General features: G+C 43.9%; 1 protein-coding gene across 2 annotated transcripts in view; it reads right to left on the bottom strand.

The window, feature by feature from the left end:
• SMIM14 (small integral membrane protein 14) overlaps positions 1-21,800 on the bottom strand; it is an 821,041-nt gene extending 799,241 nt beyond the window's left edge. The window contains exon 1 of one of the 2 annotated variants that reach the window (XM_069631778.1): positions 21,582-21,800. The gene's annotated coding sequence lies outside the window, so the exon portion shown is untranslated. The remainder of the gene's footprint in view (positions 1-21,581) is intronic. The other variant, XM_069631777.1, reaches the window with a different exon arrangement.
• Between the last annotated feature and the right edge of the window lie 484 nt (positions 21,801-22,284).

Below are 22,284 nucleotides of genomic sequence, written 5' to 3'. Positions count from 1 at the left end.
TTGCAGCTGAGACACAGAAAAGCACGGACTGTGCGACATCCATCGAAACAACTGATCATCTCGGAACACACACAGATACATTGTTACTACGAATGGGGAGCCGCGAACATTGACCGGGAGCCGCTGCAGGGGCGCAGAGCCTTGGTTGAAGACAGGCAGTGAAATAATGGGATCGGACGTAAGATATACCTGGCTGGCTGATCAGGAGACTGGTGCGGAGACCCCCAGCACCACCGGCGAAGAGGGGGTTGACACCCAAGATGGCGGGCGCCATCTAATTGAACAAAGGCACGGCATCCAGACGAGTACCGCAGACAGTGGGAGGCCCCTGACTCCCCTAGAAGTACTACGGAAATAGAAGCAAGAGTTACCAAATGGAACCCTCGATGAACCTGCAGGAATGAAGACTCAACATCAGAGTCCAGATTGTTGAGGGCTGATTGTGTCCCGTTTTTCCTAAAAGACTGGATATGGTTGCCGAAACCACAGCAAGACGGGAGGATGAAAGATTTGGCAAAGGGCTTGTCGGGTCATGGAGAACCCGATCCCGTGTTCCCCACAAATGCCGCTAGTGACACCGAATGGAGTGGACAAGCAATTGAGGAAGATAATCCGGAGGCATTGGGACCCGATTGGTATAGCAAAGCTGCGGGATGCATGGCAAGAAGGGAAGGCAGTGGAGTATGATACACTGGTGGAAGACATCAGTCTACACCGGGGACAATATATCACTTAAACTAGGCTGGTGCAGAACATAAAAGATACTTGGTCAGAAATAGTGCTGGAGGGTCTGAACGACACAGCCATAGAAAAATGTTATGATATATCAGACGGTGGCCATGAGGTCTCCCGAATTTAAGAACTGCTGATGTCAAGGGTGGGGAAGGAGGCGCTCCAGTTGAGGCGGGACTGGGAAGAGGAAGCCAGGGAATCTATGAGTGACAGATAGTGGGCGAGGGTTCAGAGATACCACAAAAAAGTGTCCAGGAACGCAAGGTTGCAACAAATCCAGTTATATATTACCCATAGGGCGTATAGGACCCATCAGAGGATTGCAAAGTTCAAGAATGCGGGAATACAAACATGTCCTAAATGTGGGGAGGTGAACGCAGGAATAATATATATGTTCTGGGCATGCCCGGAAATAAGGAGATTCTGGGGGGGCGGGGGTCCACCTTTTGACCGAGAAGGGGATTAAACTGGGAGGTGGCATCTTTGTGGGCATGCATGGTGGAGGGGGGGGGGGGTTCTAAGCCGCGTAAACTGGCACATGTGAGTAAACCTAAAGACTTGGCTTATATACTTGCCAAGCACAGAATTGCCATGGGCTGGAAAGCAAGTAATAGATCAAAAGTAGAAGTTTGGTGGCACGACCTTCAGAAATGGGTGGATATGGAAAAGGTGGTGTGGAGTGAAGCAGTCAACAGAGGGGGGGGAGAAGAAGCAGAGACATTTAGGGCCTGGAGGTACTTAGTAGCTACACTGTCCGAGCCTGCCCTCACCAACTTAGAAGACCATGATTCCTCAGGGGTGCGGAGAGGAGGATACCCCCAGATAGAGCAGTAGAAGGTGGTGAAGTGGCGTAAACTCGGGATGGGGGAGGGTAATGAGACAGCGGTGGACATAACATGATACTGTACATAATATTTGAAAGCTACGATTGATGTTCACAGTCTGGTTTCTTCTGGTTGTTTTTGTTTGTTAAAATCAATAAAATTGTTTTTAAATTATTTTTTTTTAAAAGTATGAGATATTAACTAACAAACTGTTTAACTGGTAGTGTGGACAACAGTTAAAGAGAATAACAGGAAATCCTGTATAGGAAATAGTTAAAGACTGGAACCAAATATCCTAGAACAAAGAGAAACTAACCTACGAGTTTAAAGGTTAAGAGTGGAGAAAATCTGGCATACAATCCTGCAATGAGTGATGTGAGATAGGACTACCAAGTGAACAAGATAAAGCGATAGTTATATAGAGAGAACCCAGCAAAGGGGATTATCAAATTGGATCAAGTTCAGCCGAAGCAAGGAAAGCCTGGGTTAAAATACTGTGAAAGAGCTACAAGACTATGGGAAAGTATCTTAAGGAGAATTATCACAAGTATAATCAGTAAAGAGATAAAACCCCAAAACACTGTGGAAGAGCTACAAGAGCTTTCAATGAGATATCCAGAGAATATTCCAGACGATTGCATTCGGAAACATATGAAGTAAAAAAAGAGAGACTTAAAACACAAGGAGATGAAAGAAGATCAGGGGAAGAAAGACATTCTCTTGGCCTCGCTTGAGTTGCTTATATTTTAAATGGTAGTGTCAAGTAGAGTTAGGTTTGGGATGAAGACATTTTACTTGGGACTTCCTGATGACCGACAAGCACCTTTAGTACTTTTAGATAGGCAGTGAAATCCATCTAGCAGTAGGTAAAAACAGGCCTTATTCATTTTATTTCATTAAAATGAAGTCAGAATGTCTTTAAACATGTCCGACTCCTTCTTCTAATCCACCACACCAGAATGAATCAGGCTGGTCCTAAAGCCACGCCCCACACAGGCCCCCCTACCTTGGGTGTGCACTGGGTCTAACTGAGGGTAGGATGCCAGTCCAACTGAGTTCCAACCACTAATGGGTACAGGGCGGGGCTCAGAGTGAGCTCACATAAGCAACGTTAAGCTTGCCTCATGGTCCACAAAGATAAAGAAATGGTCTGAAATAAATGGACTTAGACAAATGCTTTAATTTCCAAAATGGCTACCCTGCAGGCCAATTTGGCTACTAATGCAGGAAAACGTACAACTGTTTCCAGCACCAAAAATGAAAGCGCGCAAAACGCCCTACTCCACAGCAGGGTAACAGTCATCCTGGAAGCAAAATGGGTGCTTAAAATTATTTTAATTTGTTTTAAAAGCACCCCTGCCCTGGTAGCCTGATGGAACACTACTGCAGCATACCACAAAAAGGATTGGAGCGACAGGTCACAAAATAAAAATCAAGAAACCTAGGAAGCCAACAAAAAGAAAGCAATGCTTTTAAAAAGGAACCCACAAAATGGACCAAGAGAATTCCAAAATATTTACGTATACCAACACTGGCCATATTGAAATAATATTTCATCACACGAGCCATGATATGATATGATATGGCATTTGTAACGCGCCTATACACAAGTGTTTCAAGGCGCGACGAGGCGGGGGGGGTGGAACAAGGGGAAGACAGACAACGATCCTACTAGGCCAGGTGTCATTCAGACCGCGCAAGTGCAGGGGTAGGGGGAAGGGAAAAGTGCAAGGGGAAGGGGAGGGGGGAAGTGCAGTACAAGTAAGTAGAATAAGTAAATAAATAGTGCCGGCTGGTGGCAAGTGCAAGGTAAGTGCAGACAAGTGCTGGGAAAGGGGGGGCTGTAGGGATACAGAGACAGTCCCTCAGTGCAGGGGTTGCCAGGGAGGCAGTGCAAGAGGAGAGTGTCTGGGACCAGGACCGAGGTCGGTGAGAGTGGCCCAGTTGCAGATTCGGGGAAGGGGAGGGGGGGGAAGTGCAGTACAAGTAAGTAGAATAAGTAAATAAATAGGGCCAGCTGGTGGCAAGTGCAAGGTAAGTGCAGACAAGTGCTGGGAAAGGGGGGGCTGTAGGGATACAGAGACAGTCCCTCAGTGCAGGGGTTGCCAGGGAGGCAGTGCAAGAGGAGAGTGTCTGGGACCAGGACCGAGGTCGGTGAGAGTGGCCCAGTTGCAGATTCGGGGAAGGGGAGGGGGGGGAAGTGCAGTACAAGTAAGTAGAATAAGTAAATAAATAGGGCCAGCTGGTGGCAAGTGCAAGGTAAGTGCAGACAAGTGCTGGGAAAGGGGGGGCTGTAGGGATACAGAGACAGTCCCTCAGTGCAGGGGTTGCCAGGGAGGCAGTGCAAGAGGAGAGTGTCTGGGACCAGGACCGAGGTCGGTGAGAGTGGCCCAGTTGCAGATTCGGTGCAGATTCAGTCGAGACTTTAGCAGGGGAGAGGGAGAGAGAAAGCAGAAGCAAAGAGGAAGGTTTTGAGGTGCTTCCGGAACCGGAGATGGTTCTCCTCAAGTTTCAGGGAGGCAGGAAGGCTGTTCCAGAGGGAGGCCCCTGCCACGGCGAGAGATCGACCCCCGACTCGTTGCTTCGAGAAGCGGCTGACCCTGAGGGAGTTGGAGATGGATGAGCGAAGGGCTCGGGAAGGAAGATATTTAGGAAGAGCGAGTTGAAGGTATTTAGGCCCCAGGCCCCAGAAGGCCTTGTGGACAATGCAGAGGGTTTTGAACTTAATCCTCGCAGCCACTGGGAGCCAGTGTAGAGATTTCAGTCCTGGAGAGATACGGTCCCTGGGTTTGAGGCCAAGGACAAGTCTTGCAGTTCTGTTCTGGATGAGTTGCAGGGGGCGGAGAGTGGAGGCAGGCAGATTAAGATAGAGGCTGTTACAGTAGTCCAGCTTCGAGAGAACCAGGGCTCGCGAGACAGTGAGCTTCTGGGGGAAGGAGAGGAAGGGAAGAATACCTCTGAGGAGGTGCAGCTGGTAGTGTGACTTCTTAGAGACGTCAGATATATGAGGAGAGAAGGAGAGTGTGGAGTCGAAGATGACCACGAGGTTTTTTACCTTGCAGGTAGGAGCAGGAGGAGGGCCACGCGAGGATGGCCAGAGAGCTACAGGGAAGGAGGGAGTGGGTGTGCCGATGAGTAGAATCTCAGTCTTACTAGCATTAAGGGAGAGGTCATTGGCGGCACACCATTCCTGGATGGCAGACAGACAGTCAGAGATGAGGGAAGGAAAGGAGGAGGCCGAGTGTAGCCTGAAAATGAGCTGGGTGTCGTCCGCATAGCACTGAAAGTAGGGGCAGAGAGCGGCGATGCGGTGGGCAAGGAGTGCCAGATACTGGTTGAACAGCCAGGGAGAGAGATTAGATCCCTGGGGAACACCACGGGTGGAGAAAAAGAGGTCAGAGAGGAAGGACCCAAGTTGGACCTGGGAGGGTCGATTGGAAAGGAAAGAGGTCAGCCACGCCAGAGCCTGACCAGTGATACCCAGGTCATCACAGAGACGGTTGAGCAGGATGGCATGGTTGACAGTGTCAAAGGCAGAAGAGAGATCGAGCAGAATGAGAACACACGGAGTGTTGGAGTCGAGGTTCAAGAGCAGGTCCTCGCGGATGTTCAGGAGAGCAGTTTCCGTGCTTCTGGCCGCTCTGAAACCAGATTGATGGTCATGGAGACTACCAACAGTTTCAGCATGGAGGTTAAGCTGGGAGATTTTCTCCAGGAGCTTGCCCAGGAAGGGAGTGATGGAGATTGGGCGATAGTTAGCCGGGCAGGAGGGGTCGGAGGAGGGTTTCTTAAGAAGAGGGTGCACAAGGGAGTGCTTGAGGGGGGATGGGAAGACTCCAGAGGCGAAGGAGTGGTTGCAAAAGTCAGCCAGAGCAGGAGCCAGGGGGTCGATGTGGTCCTTGATAGTTTTGGAGGAACAGGGGTGAACCTGTTTAGACAAGACTTTCATAGATCGGACTTGTCTGGAAACCTCGTCAGCAGAAAAAAGTGGAAAGGCAGAGAAGGAAGGCAGAGGGGTGGCTGCAGAAGGGCCAGAGGAAGAGTCGGGAAGAGAGGGAGGGAGGTGATAGGAGGAGAGTGAGGATAGGATGTCCTGAGTTTTTGAGATGAAGTGAGAGGCCAGTGCAGAGGGCCTGGGAGGGGACAGGAGAGGTAGAGACTGCAGCAGGGTTGGCAAGCTCCTTGCAGATTTTAAAGAGTTCAGCCGAGTTGTTGGATGCCGCAGAGATGCGGGCTTGGATAAGGGCTCTCTTTTTGGTGAGAACGGAGAGACGGTATTGCCTTTGGAGCAGGCGGCAGGCCAGTTTAATCAGAGGATGAACATGAAGCACGCCATTTCCTCTCAGCCACCCTGCACTTGCGTTTTAGGGTGACGAGATCCGAGTCATACCAGGAGTTACATTTGGCTTTGGGCTTCAGGTGGATTCTCATGACAGGGGCAAGGATATCAAGAGTATCAGATATAGCAGAGTGGAGCATGGAGAGGGCTGTGTCAGGGTGGGAGTCAGCCGAAGGGGGAGGGGGGGGCGAGAAGGTGGCAGCGAAAGCCTCAACTGACACGCGCTTCATGGGTCGGATGACCGAGAAGGTGGGTGGCAATGATGAGGGTGGCTTTGCCTGTGGGGTAGGGAGGGTGAGGTGGGAGGTTAGGAGAAAGTGATCACTCAAGGAGAGAGGAGTGGAGAGAGGGACAGAGAGGGGAAGGTCAGAAGAGATCAGAGCATCAAGAGTGTGCCCTGCAGAATGAGTAGGCCCAGACGGGAGAATAGAGAGTGAGAGAGAGTCGCAGAGGTCACGAAAGAGTCCAGTGGGGGGACAGGAGGCATCAAGGTGGATGTTGAAGTCACCAAGAAAGAGGAGTTGAGTGGTTGAGGACAGGAGTGAGGAGGAGAGGTCAGCCCACTCAGAGAGGAAGGGGGAAATTTGACCAGGTGGCCGATAGATAGTAGCCACAGTAAGGGAATGGCTAGGAGAGAGAGAGAGTTGGCAGACAAGACATTCAAAAGAGGAGTAGGTCTGCGTAGGAGTGACAGTGGCAGGAATCCACTCAGGGAAGATAAGGGCAACACCCCCACCTGCACGGTTGGGCCTGGGCACGGAGAAGATCTTGTAACCGTCAGGTAGGAGTGTGTCAAAGCTGGTGACAGAGCTGGCTGTGAACCATGTCTCAGTGAGACCAAGGACGTCAAGGTCCAGTTCCTCAAGAAGGCGACAGATATCAGAGGAATGCTTGATGGCAGAGCGAGAGTTAAGAGTGGCAATGTGGAGAAGGTTGCCAGCCATAGAACACTTTTAATAATAAAATATCATTTTAATACATGAATAACACACATGCAATGTGCAAACAAAAAGGACGACCAGGTCTATCCAGAAGGAATAGCTTTTAAACATTGTACTGCTGAAGGGAAAACAGTGATGGAAATTGGGGTAAAAACTCCCTTTTTCATTATATTATGTTTTTACTGAAATTTCAGCAACTATCATGTCGCAAGAACAATATTAATGCTTGCACAATTAGGTATTCAACAAAATCCCCTGAAATTCAGCTAAAGCCACCTTAACTTCGCACCCCCTGTTGCGCAGCCTATGACCACAATGATGACATCACAGATAACACCAATGATTATTTAATTAAAGGCATCAGAAATAAGAGCACTCTAGGTATTTGCCCATATTTAGACTATCCTCCCGTTTCTACATATGTCATATAAGCATTTCAGAATAGTTCATTAAAGATAAGAACATTGTTTAAAATAGTAAACATCTACACATGCATAAAATCACTACTTGTGAAGATTTCCTTTGTAGTACTTTGGCACGAACAGGAACATTCTAAGTAAGCAGTGTACTATTTATAATTCAGATATCTTTTACCAAACATATCTAAGACGTGTTCACTATAATATACCCTGTATATAGTTTTATGAAACAAATGAGAACTAAATAGAAAGAGACACGTTAGACCCCAATTATTTACTATGTTTTAAAATAAACATATGTAAATACTCAATTGTTTTATTGTAAGCAAAAACGTGCACACGTATAATTTTCTAAATGACATGAGAAGTCCTTTAAAAAACAAGGCACAACTAAGTATTAGGATATATTTTAAGATTTCCATACATGGGTATTAAAAAAAATGATTATTACTCTAAATGTATATATGTTGTGAGGAACCTGAGGGCGTCCTCACTTCTTTTCTCCAGATACCCTCCTCCCAGGTGGCCTGGGAAGGGTTGTCGCTACCGGATCCTGACCCTGGGGGTGGATATGCGAGGGAGGACTACCTGGAGGGAGATGGCCTGGGGAGAAAGGTAGAGGAACCCGAGGGTGAGACATGGCATACCCCTTTCCCTTTTCACTCTCTAACCCTAAAGCCTTTGTGGGCTGTCAGCCCTTTCCCTTTCCTTCCCTCCGAACTGTGCCCCAGAAACACCACCCTAGTACTGGGACGAGGAAGAGACCAACTGTGAGGACACATCCTCATATGACTGATACACACACACAAATCAGAGACAAAAAAAGAGTGATCCTTTTATTGAATCACTGATGGCATCATCTATGACTTACATACAAGTCAATGTATTTAAAAAGTGGCAAGGAATGCTAGGGGATCCCATGAGAGAGAGACCCACGATGTGGGATTATCCGATCTCTTCCATGCGCAGTGTCTACATATATGAAACTAATGCCAATGGAAATCTCTCATGTGGAAGCGTGGGAGAAACTTCACCAGGCTTGGGTGGAGGAATTGGGTTTGGACATTTCAAGTGAGGAATGGGAAATTCTTCTCCGGGTGGGTGTGCGGTCGAAAATGGATTTAGGATTAAGGTATATTAGGCAAAGGGTTCTTTGTAGATTAAATTGGATCCCAGCTCCAATGGCCAAATTAGGCCTATTGGATAATGATGTCTGTTGGGACTGTGGTCTTCATGGGGGAACCTTATCCCATATGCTATGGACATGCTCTAGGGAGTCCACCTTTTGGAGTGAAGTCCTTAATAGACTAGATATTATCCTAGAGGACTCGCTTCTGCGTACATGTCATTCGACAATTTTTTTAGCGAGCAGAGGGAGAGGGGATAAGGCCAAGGTAAGAACAGATTGGATTTACAGGGTACTGGTAGTGGAAACTAAGCAAATACTAAAAGTTTGGAAATCAAGGAAAAAGCCAGATGTAGATGATTGGCTGTTGGATGTCAGTACTTTGTCTTACTATGAGGAAGTAATGTTCGGAAAACAAAAGCGAGAGGAGCATTATGTTAGAATTTGGGGTTCTTTTAATTAATTATAAAGTTGATACTTACCGAATGTATGCTTTATTTTCTATATGGCATTGTTAGGGGATTGTTGAGATTTCTGTGTGGTGTTGTGTCTTGTGTTTGTTGATGTGTTGTCTGTTGTAGTCGGGTTTAAGAATTTTTACTATGGGATAGGAATTTGTGGTAGTTTACTTAAGACTTTATTACGTGAATCTTAACACTGTTATAATTGATTGTTTAATTTATATACGCTTTCTGTAATTTGAGTAAAAGTCCCTGATGTAATGGATATGTCAGTGTTATCCTTCTTTGTTCAACTTGTTCATTAATAATAAATAAAGTGGATACTATTTAAAGGTTACCTTTACTTTGTACGGTATGAGTTTTATTTCAATTTTAACATTTCAATCACTTACAAAAGACACACAAAAAGAAATGTACATCTATGTACATGTTTTCAAGCAAATGTTGATTTTTAAAACTTCATTTCTATACATTTAGAGTAATAATCCTGAAAAGTATTAAAAAATATCCTAATACTTTGTTGTTCCCTGTTTTAAACCACTTCTCGTGTCATTAAGAATATGATACGTGTAGACATTTATCATAGAATAAAATAATTGAGTATTTGCATAGGTAGGTCTATTTTAAAACATAGTGTTCAACATGTGTTGCTTTGTTATTTGTAAATGTATATACAGATTATATTGTAGTGAACATGTCTTAGATATATTTTCCACAAACAGGAACATTCTAAGCAGTGTACTATTTATAGTTCAGACATCTTTTCACAACGTACTACAAAGGAAAGCTTTGCAAGTAGTGATATGATGCAAGTGTAGCCATTTGCTGTTTTAAACAATGGACTCGTTATGAACTATTCTAAAATGTTAATATAACATTTGTAGAAACATAAGGGTGGTCTAAATATGGGCAAATATGTGGCGTGATATTATGTCTGATGCCATTATTTAAATAATCATTGATATCATTTATGCTGCTATTAGCGATGTCACCAGTGATGCCATCAGTGTGACCAAAGGCTGCGCAACAGTAGGCGCCAAATTAAGTTGGCTGTAGGTCAATTTCAGGGGGTTTGTAGCGTTAAGTTCTCACCTTAACGTCCCATTAACTAATGTTTTCTCCTTGAATTTCAAGGGTTTTGTTATTCCATCGATTTTATTTATTTATTTAATTGTAACAATTAGTTATTTACACAACTTTTTTTTTTTAAATATGTTTTTATTGACAATGGACATAGCAAAGTGGACCTCGCGGCCCTTTCAACCAGCAATTAATGCAAAAGAAATCACATTGTCGGTAACATTTTCTGATTTAAAACCCCATTATCTTAACTCCCAATCCCAATTCCCCCCTCCCGCTCCCTCCCCCCAAGCGATGAGCATGCCAGGTTTAGAGAAGATGCAACTACTTTAAGCATAAGGGAGTACACTTGCGTAGCACTTGGTAGTAAAACATGTTCCTTGAAACAGTGGGGTAGTACCAAGAAAAAGATAGGCCAGGGTCAGACTCGGCCTCCAAGGGGCATGAGACCCTGTGTAGAGTAAGCCTTTGTACAATCCCTCTATTATAAACGCATAGAGGTACAATCGTCGTGCAGCAGCACTGCTGTCCATTCTTGTGTAAAGTCAGACATAGTGTCATTTGCTAATGCAGTACGTTTTTCGTAGCTGAAAATCGCCCTAAGTTTGCATAGCCACTCCTCTTTGGAAGGGGCCAGGCCACTCTTCCATTTTTGTGCGAGTGCCAGCCTTCCTGCCCGTAACATAGCACCAATGACTTTAGGGAACGCATTCACTTCCGACTCCGGCATGGGGGAGCCCAGTAGGATTTCCAATGGGTGCAGCGATGGACCATAACCCTCAATATCCTTAATCCAGCTAAGTAGTTCCGTCCAATAAACCTGTATGGACGGGCAGTTCCACCACATGTGAAACCAGGTTCCCCGTTGGTGGCACCCCCTGGGGCAGAAAGGGGAAACATCCCGGTACATCCTTGACAAATTTACACAACTTTAATTACAAAACTGTTCACATCTTCTTCAACAAATTTTGTTTCCTTCTGAATTAGCTATCCAATTCATCATTGAGTTAGATTTGATGCCCTCTCCAACTTAAAGGTTCTTTTATCAAGATTCTTCTTCTAAGATGTTTTCAAGAAAGTCAACCAAGGCACAGGTTAATCTCACATTATTGCCAGCTATTAGAGAATCCCATAAGTATTCAGTTTGTTGAGAGGTCGATGTTAAGTCTTGAAGAAAGAATGATCGCTGGTTAGCCACATAGCTACATTCAGAAACTAGATGCTTAAGAGATTCTGTTTCGTTTTTACAGAACCTGCATCTATTGTCTGTTATTTCTTTGAAGTGTCTTAAATACATCATCTCTTTGGTTTGGTATAGGTTTAACCAGAGCCTTAGGAATTTGTTGCGGTAAACTCTTGATGGAAATCGTGTTAGATATTTTGGTAGCTTATCTAGGTTGTTGCAGGTCATGCCTAGATTGAGTGACGAAGGCATAGCTTCACGAAGTTCGCTGTTTTTTTTCCAATGCCAACGTCTAAGTTTCTTTTTAGCAATCTGTGGAGTGTCGCAAACCGTTGCCCAAGAAATGTCCGTGACTTCTAACGTCTTTCTGATTTTCGTGGCCCAGAGTTCTAAAATGCCCGAATATCGTACTGCAACTGATTCTTTCAGAATTTCATGGGCCGGTGGAACAGTTAATAAGTTCATTTTTTGCAACAATGCGATGGATTTCCACAGGATGAAGCTGGTTAAGGGGGCCAGTCCTAGTTCATGCCTTAATGCCACAATGGAAACATACGTCGGGAGAACCAATACTCCTCTCCAGAATTGACCTTCTAGGACTGCCCAGATGCGGTTATCGATATTCAGTCCTGCTTCCGCCCCGTATGTCAGAGCAGGGATGACTTTCTGACGATAAAAGGTCAAGATTGGAATCAGAGTAAATTTGCCATATTCATTATGTAGACGTTTACCTTGTAGGGTGAATGATGTCATACAATGCTTCAGGTCTATGATCCAGGCTTGTTCTCTGATTGACTTATTTATTTGGATCCCCAAATATCGTATGGTTTGAACAGTGTCGATCTTTTCTCCTGCTACTAACCATTTAAAGTCCTTTGAAGAGGATTTTTGAGCTGTACCAAATGACATTATCTTTGATTTTCCGGCATTGATCTCAAGATCATTGGCTTGTAGATAAAGAACCAAAGCCTGTAGAAGCCGTTGTAGGCCGATTTCAGTCTGGTCAAATAAGACAATGTCATCAGCATATATTGCATAACTTATTGGTTGTTTGTTCAGTTTTGGTGGAAAACATCGAACATTCATAAACGCCTCGGGTAAGTCAGCAATTTATAGCTTAAACAATAAGGCCGCTAGAGGACAGCCTTGTTTGACTCCTTGAGAGGTTGGAATCTCTCTCGTCAATGTGCCTCTGTTGTCAATACGAACTTTTATTGAGGTTCCAGTATGCAGGGCCATAAGAGGATGGAGAATCTGCAGGGGGCATGACCAAGCTGTTAATTTTTTCCAGAGAGTTGTGCGATTGATGCGATCAAACACTTGGCTCATATCTATGAATGCAACAAAGATGTTTCCCTTGTTTTTCATTGTTTCAAGCTTTAGTGTGTTCACTATGAGAAGATTGACTTCTGTTCCAACATTTTTCGTGAAACCTGTTTGCCTCTTATCAAGTAGGTTGTTGGAGAGTGCCCATTTAGAAAGCTTCTGTTGTAAACATGTGGCAAAGATTTTGCCAATTATATCCAGGAGGGCAATAGGGCGATAGTTAGCAGGATTGTCTCTATTGCCCTTCTTGAAAATCGGGACAATGACCGCCTCCCTCCAAGATGTCGCTATCATCTTGGCTACCGCAATTACTTGGAACAAATCCACAATGAAATCGGCCCAAAGTTCAATTTTTTCTTTTAACATAGTGTTCGTTAGCCTGTCAGGACCAGTAGCACGTGAGTTCTTTAGATGTTTTATAAGTACAATGATGTTGTCTCTGGTTTCACATACATTCCAAGGGCCGTTTGACTGCTCGGGCTCTATGGTGCCTTGTGCTGAAGGATCTTCAAAAACTTTCCTGAAATGTTGTTCCCAGGATAACATGGATATTCCATTTTCCAGCCTTGAATCTTGGGTGTGATTATTGTTTAAAATCTTCCAAAAATCACTTGATTTACGCTGAATGATAAGACCGAGCATTGTTTCTGCCCGTTCTGGTCTCTTATTATTTTGAAGGATTTTAGCCAGTTTCGATACTGCATTTTGCAAATCTTGATTTCTTCTTTTTTATCGAAATTTGTGCTGCATTTCCTTTTGATTTGTCTGATGTTTTTATGCATTTGTTTCTTTTGCTGATTTACCTGGGCACTAGACACATTTTTTTTGTTGTTGCGGATACTTATTTGTTGTTTTCCTTTTAGTTCCGTATTTAATCAACAGAGGTGCATAGTTTACTTTTTCAGAGCTAGTTGTTGTTTCGTCCTTCAGACCGTCACTCAACTGCCAGATATGATGATCTTTGATGCGCAGACGGTTCAATCCATCACTCACCTCCAATGGATAGCTTTGAAGATACGATGTAGGACATCGTTCCAGTGTGCAAATTAGTTCTATTAGGCTGTGGTCGCTTACAGATGTTTTGATTATGGCCATTTTTTCTACTTTCGGCCAAAATGAGGAGGAGATCCAGATGTAATCAAGTGTTTTTAGACTTTTGTCTCTTTGCCAAGTGGGTCTTGGGGGAATATCCCCTCGGATGGAGCCATTGATCATCTCACAATTCCTTGAATTCATGGCTTCCATCCATTTATCTCCTCTGGTAAGGACCACACTAGATTGCGTCTTGTTTTTAAGAGACGTTCAAACCATGAGAAGTTTAAGTCTCCACATATTAAAATTGTTGTATCCAGGCAGGATGTTAGACATGGGTCAATGATTGCCGTCACAGATTTAATGAAACTTGCTGATGAAATCATAGCCGGGATCCAGTATAAATTAATGATCAATAATTGCGGATTTAGTTGGTTTTTGGTTGATCTTAACTGGAGTAGTATACCTAATACTAACAGATTTGGCATAAATGTTTGGAGTATCTCCCAGCCATAGGCATTATTTACCATTGTAATCAAGCCGGAGAACGGTCTCCCACGTTGATTCTTCCCAGCTTTATTTAGGACAATGGTATAACCATCTTTTGACGGGGTCTCTCTGAGCCAAGTCTCTTGAAGACAAATGATGAATTTATTTGCTAGAGATGTGGGAAAATCATTGAATAAATGGTGAAAACCTCTGGTGTTCCAGGAGAGGATCCCACAAAGCTCTAAGCCTGCTTTTACTGATGGTTATGCTTGTTGTGTTTTATGTAATACAGCTCGTCTTGTGGATTCAACAGAGTCTTTCTGATTAAATTTTATTCCAGACCCACGCTCTCTCTGGGATAAGTGGCTCCTTAGTTCTTCACGTCGATGATCGTTTCTTGCCTCGTTATTTATAACAGAGATTGTTGGAATTCTCTCTGATTGGATTTCAAAGCCATAGGATAGTAACTCATCCTGTGCTGCTAGGAGAGTTTTTTCCACTGCAGATGATCTAATATGTAAAAATACTTTGTCAGCAGATTTTTCTGAGATATATTCGACAATTAAAATGTCTTCAGTCGTTATGGTGCATAATGAAGGGATGTTGTGAAGTAGTTTCATCACGTTTCTTCGGTTTAGATTTACATCTTTGTCGTCAGGGAACACATTTTCTACCCTGATTCTCCAAGCTTGTTGTATTGCAGCGGTTTGATTTATGATGTTCTCCTTAGTTTTTATTGTATTTTGTTTATTCCGCTGTGCAGCAGTCATTCTTGGATTGAAATTTTGAGGCGATTTGGATCCACTTTTTGTGATTGAATTCGGTCCTGTATTGGATTGATTCGGTGTCAGAGACTTTGTTGACAGGACTGAAGGAAACATGGTGGCTTTACTGGACCCTTGTGCCAGCTTATTTATTTGTTCAGAAGAGCTTTCTCTATAGCTGGACTCTTTTTTTGTCATTTGACTTGGTTTTGCTACTTGACATACCATGCGGTTTTGTCGATTCGTCAGACTCAATAGAATATGTCGATAGATTGCATAGATCCACTGAATCCTCGTCATATTCTGTTTGTTGGGGGTCGGAGTCTAGTCTGGCACGCTTATTTGGATTTTGCTTTTGATTTGTGGAGGGCTTAGCATCATTAGACCGGCTCGGACGTTCTTCTGAATGTGCAGCAGCTAACTTGTCTGCTGGTAAATCCTTTGTGGTGCGGTCAAAAAGGGCAAGCTTTGAAGGGGTCGATATATTTCTGACAAATTGTTTGACGTTCGTAGAACATTTTCGGACTGAGTTCGTCGCTGTGTTTTTAGGGTCGGCTCTTGTTTTTTTTTTGTAGTCAATTTTATTGCCTTTGTGTTTCCAGCTGGAAAGTTTTTAGCCGAGCCTTTAAATATATCAAAGGAGTTTTTTGACCCAACTACAGAAATTGAAGCTGTAGCTGATGCCGTACTAAGAGCCTCAGGCACAAGTATTGGTTCGCTGGCCACTTGATTGGCTTGGGTAGAAGCTGAAGCCGTTTGGACATTGCCAAGTGCCTGAAGTGTTTGCGTTGGTTCTGTTGGAGGAATTGAGATCTTTACACAGCTCCCACCAGTGCATTTGTGTGGACAGGATGAAGAGGCTGTAGACGCTCTCTTAGGATCTTTTGACTGTGCTACAGTTTGTAGAATTCCGACACTTTCCACACCATCGATCGAAAATTTAGACTGGACAGCCTGCCGGGAAGGTTGGCTCAATTCTGGTACAGGCACAGCAATTTTCAGAGGAATGTGAATTTTACTTCCGGCAGCTGTGCCGCTTTGCTGCTTAACATGTTGTTCTCTATTGGCCTGGGTATTATGCCTTACCCATTTCATACATTCTAACGTAGCTGCCATTAGAGTAGAATTGTCAGCGTGGGTGCTTGTCAAGAGATCACCCAGGCGATATTGCCATTGTGAAGACGTCTCTGCCTCTTTTTCCAATCTTTCCGTCAGTACACTATTGAGATGTTCTACTGTATCCACTTTTGAAATGAGATGACTAATTTGGGCGCCCTGATCTTTTATGGACTCATTTAAGCTTTTGTAAAGTTTTACAAAAAAGGTATGAGAGCCAACGAGGTGGCGGCCAAAACATTGTTATGAATTTGAATGCCTGCTGCAACTGAAAGGTTTGATTTATTTGTTCATGTTCAGAAGTTGCATATTGATGTGATGGCCTTGATTCATTTATTTGGTCTTTCACTGCCTCTCGTCTCATGTCTCGTTGCGGCCGCGGCTCGTTTTCCACAAGTTCTTTTTGCGTGTCTTTTGTGCTCACAGTTTCCGATGCGTATAACGCAATATCATCATCAGAGGTGATGTAATGGTTTTCTGGGCTTTGCTGACTGATATTTGACACGGGAAAACCGCATTTAGGCTGACAGGCTGATTCGTTAGTGATGCAATGACTCGACGCTGCATTAGTGAGTTTATTAACAGGAGACTCTCCAAAGCTTTGTATAAGCTTTTCTTTGGTGGAGTTATAGTCCGCAGTTAATCGCTCGGTTAAACGAGCTTCGCGTCCTGCTAGATCAAGGACTCTTTGAGAAGATTTATTTCCAGTTTTTATTTGATGAAACTGAGATAAAGTAGGGGTTGAAGATTGATGCGGCGTTCGCGCTCGGGGTGTTCGCCCACAACTGCTCATATTTGTATTTGCGCAGTGGCGTGATAAGTTGGGCTTTGTAAGACTCTCTCTACGAACATCTATACCAGTAGTACTTATTACAGGTGAGCCTTGAAATGTTGTCGTTGTTTGATGGCAAGTGCCTGGCTGCTGAACTAAAGCGAGTGCCAAGTTTGGCAACGATATTTCATTTATTTGTTATCTGTTTTGTGGCACACTGGAATGCAAGTTGTTGTCAACCTGCAGACTGTGCTGTTTTATTGGAGGTAGAAATATGAAATTAGCTTCCTTCAAATCTGTGGTGGGCACTTGGATTTGCAAAAGCTCCGAGTCAGTTACATCAAAGGGAGACTGAAACGCAGAGGAGTTTACTTCAATCACGTTTGTCTCCAAGGTCGTTTCTAGGTTCCTTATCAGTGGTGCGATTGATAAGGGTAAGGCCCAAACTTGTGCAGGTTCACATTTTAAGCAGTGTGTAGATGGTAATATTTTATCTACGGCGTCAGAGCTTTCATAAGCACGTGCATATTTGCTATAAGCAGCACAATTTAAGGCGGCTTCTGATGATGTTATCAGGCACGACGCACATGGAAATGAAAGAGTTAATCTTAAACCCACACCCGGAATCGGGTTTAATCCACAGCGAGCGAGGAGTTGTTCATCATCAATGACAATTTTAGTCATAGTGAGTAAAGATGTTGTATTGAGTGCTGACATTACGGGAAGCACAAGTTCAGATTGTGTCGTTTGAGACTGAGGTGATACGATTAAGGAACCAGATCTTACCTCATCTACTTCACTCGATACCGCTGTGTTTGAGTTAGAGTTGAACAACGGCGCTTGAGAAGGGGACTCCAACCGTTCAGACTCCAGTCTGATTTTCTGCTTTAGCCGTGTTTGCGGACTCATCATGTGACTTAGTTGGTATTTCCACTTGCTAGCGGTTCGCCTAGAGGCCGTGGGGCTAGGGTGGACTGGGGTAGACTGGGACTCTCCTCGGGACTCCGCGCACGCGTACACCTTTTAAGGTGGAGTCACCCAGAGGAAGGAATCTCCGTTAAAGCAACAGCAGGCCAAGGAAAAGAAACAAACAGTGGTACGTCTCTGCAGCTCCTCTCTCACACAGAGACTGGGGTAGACTGGGACTCTCCTCGGGACTCCGCCGATTTTTAGAATACTACTAGACCAAAAGCCATGGCCCTCGCCCATGGCAGGTGGGCACGGCCAAACACTACCAAACCACTAGCCATGGCCGGTGGGCACAGCCTCTCTATATTTTATAACACTTGCAATGCATTGCTCAAAGACGTTCAACAATCACAAACTGATTTTCACCTGTTTTGACAGTGGTAATGTTATGTATAAAAGATTGCAGGCTTTGAAAACTCACAATGTTTTTAGGCAATGTGCAGTGAGATTAAATTGTTTGCCATGGACTACACACTTAACCGCGCTACAAGTCCCTTGTTTTAAGGCCTGTCTCACACAACCCCAACTAAATCGCATTTAAGCAGCTCGGAAAAGGAAAAGAAAATGCAAGCACAACATATGCCCAGGTACTTTTGCCCCATCAAAGCATACGTTAGTTTTCAAAAACTGATTAGAAGGTATTGCTAATTAAAATTGTATTGATTTGCAAACAAACTTATTTGATTAGCACATTTGTATTCATATTTTTGATGTAACCAACGGTGATTTGTACCCAAGACATAAAATGAGCAACAATGCAGCATTTTGTGTAGCTCTGAAATAAGACATTAGTGAGATGATTGTTTCCGAAATGTAAAGGTTGGCTGCATGACTGGACACAAATAGATATGATAAAAAAAGCTCGGAAAACAGTTTTTTGTGCAGCTGGATGGAGTCGGTTTTGCAAAGGGCAGTGACCTGTATATTGTATACTTGCCCCATGTACTGCTGTGTAAGACGTTCAGACATTTCATAAAACAAAAAGTTCACAATGTTAAAGGAAAGTCATAGATGGAGATGAAGTACATACGTAGCATGGTGTTGCAGCAGGCAGGATAATTGTCAACTTCAGGTAGACAAGATGGCTTTTGTCCATCATTGATATCAACGGTTTTCAATCCAGCATTAAATACCACTTTTGGGGGAGGACAGGGCCGTTAATGTCCCTCAAGCCTGAGCCAGTTATGCCCAAATACAGTGTTCCAGTCCTGCATACCCATGAAAGCAGATTTGAATGGCAGTTAACACTCTGAGCCACAACTAGAAATGCAGGGTGAGCTGTATTTTAATTGAACTGGTCAATTTAAATCATCAGCTCTGCTACACATTAGCAAACCTACAGAATGATATAGCAAATTGCTATGCGACAATGCTTATTTCATGCCTTGTAATGCAGGTTACGCTCCCATCTCCCTGAATGCTTTCTATCAGGAAGGCAGCTCTCATGCCACTCTTGTTTTCCCACTCTTATATTAACAATGGCCGAGAATGACTTTTGCTCATACCAGTTCTTCTTTGGATTGGACAATGCTTGTTTAAGTCTATCATAACACTTGCTTCTTGCTCACTTTTGAAATATGGTTTACAAACAACTGGTTTCTTAGTTGCCCTTTTTAGGCTTTGGCAATGTTGGTTCTTATAAACTCACCTTGAGATTGCCCTTCTTTGACTTAAGCAATCTTTCTGGTCTTTAACCGTATAAAGATACCTTTCTTGTTTGTTCCCAAAGTTCTTATTGGGCTACTTTATCTGGTTTGCATCAGTTCGACATTCAAAAGCACAAAATGCCACTTCAGGTTCTTTATATTAGTTTGGTATCCGAAAGCATAATTTATGGCCAGAAGGCGATCACTGAGCATCCCGGGGTCACACTCTGGTAGTGAACTCACCAGATATTGCCTACGCATCCGCTCGCACCGCTGCCTCCGGGTCCTTTGGCTTCTCTGCTGCACTCTGCCCAGCAAACTGCTCCTTTCTGCGGCCCACGCCGGTCAGGAATGGAGCATTACTCGCTCCAGGGACACTCTGGTGCTCGCCTGCACCAAAGCCCACTTCACACAGAGGAAAGCTTCTATACTTCATGTCCCACTGCGCAAACACAGTCTTCAGGAGGAAGGCTTTCACGAACAACGCTTCCCGCCACGCAACCTCTGCATTCTTGGTCGTCAAGGGGAAAGCTTTCATCAACAAGGCTTCCCGCTGCGGCACCACTGCATACAGGGTCCTTGAAGGCAGAGACCCTCTCTGAGCTGGTATTCATTGTGCAAATCACGGCACCTACGGCATCTCTCAAACTCCTTCAGCTTCAATTGCAACGTGGACTCACAGCAATCACTCTACCTCCCACTACTGCTCTCTATGGCCTGTACTCAGGGGGTCTTTTATATTTCCTAGTCTCCCTCAGGTGTGGGTCATTAATACAGTTAGACTGCAACTTGCAGTTCTGTGCCTCTGCATCCCTCTTCTTCGTCGCAGTACTTTGAGCATTGTGGGACTTGAAGTCCCTAATTAGCAAATAACTTTTTTCTAATTTGAATGTTCTTTTCAAATGTACTACTTTCATTTCTATTCTTCAAAGCATCCTCTGAAGAAGTTTTATCAGGACTTAATGAATAGTTCCGATTTACAGGGGAATTCAAATTTCCAAAATCTGAGAGGTTAATATTTTGATATTGGCATTTAACATTCTCCTGTTGATCACAGAAGCTTCCACTCCCATAACCATGGGTGTCTTTGTGAAAGGGCGTTTACTCTCAATAAATGACTGATGATTCCAGTTTTTACCGCCATCAAAAAAAGGTGCTTTAGGATAGAAAGTCCCCCTCTTACAACAAGCCATTACATATTCGGGCATACATATTCGGGCATTACTGATATGTCTCCCTCTGAGGAAGACAAATACTGCGTCTCACCCAATGGAGTCCTCCTGTCCCCCTGGTTCTCTTCTCCTCCCACGTGATCCGCCCATCTAATACCACTCCGGGGTCAGGATCAGGTAGCGGCTGCCTTCCCCACGCTTAGAAAACACTTGCTGGTATTAAGCACGTTATAAAAGAACAATAATAATACATTCAATGTTTTCAGGTAGTCGGTAATAACGATCACAGTGATAACATTATTCCTTTCCTATAACGTACAGTACAAATTGAACTGTCATTAGGCTCTCAATGGTACCCAATTTATCAACGACGAGAAAAATAAAAACGTTGAGTCGGATGTGCCGGGGTTTCAACCTGCGACTTGTGGTGTTTGGGTGGCTGCTCAGCTTACTGAGCTTTTTAATAGGCTGAAAACTAAAATACTGTTTACAACGTTTTAAATACGCCAGATCAAAACCGTTTTGGCACTCTGAAGAAGTACAAAGAACTATTCCTCCAGTATGTGATAGCAAATTAAACATTGAAACCCATTGCAACACATTTGGGAGCAAAATTTAAATCATCCATAATTCACTGGAATGAGCCACCCCTGCGTGTTACAAATACGCTGCACTTCCACAGCCTGTACGGTGTGATATTAGTGCATATACCAGCCACCCGCCCACCAAAATCCACCAGCTTGATGATCCCATACGAAGCTCTGACACAAGCTTCCACTGAAGTACCCATACGCAGCTCATGCAACCAACCAACTCCGAGGCATGATACGTCCCAAAACTGCTCATTGGCATTCTTCACCACAGGACAAGTCTCAAAGCCTGCACTGAAAACAGGTTCCCAAACACGATGTACCCACAGACTGCTCTACATTAGCCCCTAAAATGCCATGTGTTCACTGACAACCGATCAAGCATGTGCCCATGGACCAATATGCCCACACATTCAAAAAGCATGGTGTGCATTGCACTGGCATCACTGATCTGACAATACTACAGTCGTATCCGTCTCCCCTACAAAACGTACACAGAGGTGCGAGCGGAGATAGCACATATGGAAACTGTGCACGGCTTTTGGGGTGTGGAAGGACGTTATCGTTGCTATTAAGATGTTACTCATGAGTATTACTCACTGTGGATGCTCCTTCTCTGTGCGGCGCCCGGCTACTGCTTTCTGCCTGCTGACTCTGGCAGACAGAGCGGCTGAGGCACAGCCAATCCCAGCGCGTCACTGACACTGTTTTGATTCGATTGACCACGTCATTCTTCAGCACGAGACCCGGATCTGCCAGCTGAGACTAAAAGAGGAGGTGCTGGGTAGGGAGCCTGGCCCACTAACTCGCCATTTTCGCCATAGCAATTGCAACCGGACTACAACAACCACGTCTTCACGCCAACACGAGACAACTATTCGGCCATTTTGAATGTTTCTTTCCGCTTGATAAATGAAGATGAAACCTGGCATAACAAGTACAGTCACATGAATGTATGTACTTGTACTTATATTACATATATGAAGGGAGCGGTAACATATTGTACTAATCAGTGTATCTGAAATTGTGAAATGTTTCAATTTTTATTGAGCAAATGTATAATATGTTAAATGTTTTACATCCAGAATTGTAATTAAATTATTTTTTCACAAATTGCATCCAAATAGAAATGGCCAATCTACGCGTGTTTCAGCACTCACATGATCCATTTTCAAGGCTGTAAAGTAGCAAACAGTATGTACATTTCTACTTTTTAAAATATGTATTTTTATTATTTTTTAATTTAGGCCAAACAAGTTGGCCTTACTTAAAATGAATCAACATTTGTATAATAGTTCATTCT

This window comes from Ambystoma mexicanum, chromosome 6q, assembly GCF_040938575.1.
Source record: "Ambystoma mexicanum isolate Mex_15411 chromosome 6q, UKY_AmexF1_1, whole genome shotgun sequence".
NCBI classification, from domain to species: Eukaryota; Metazoa; Chordata; class Amphibia; order Caudata; family Ambystomatidae; genus Ambystoma; species Ambystoma mexicanum.
This window is presented reverse-complemented; position numbering and strand designations above follow the sequence as displayed.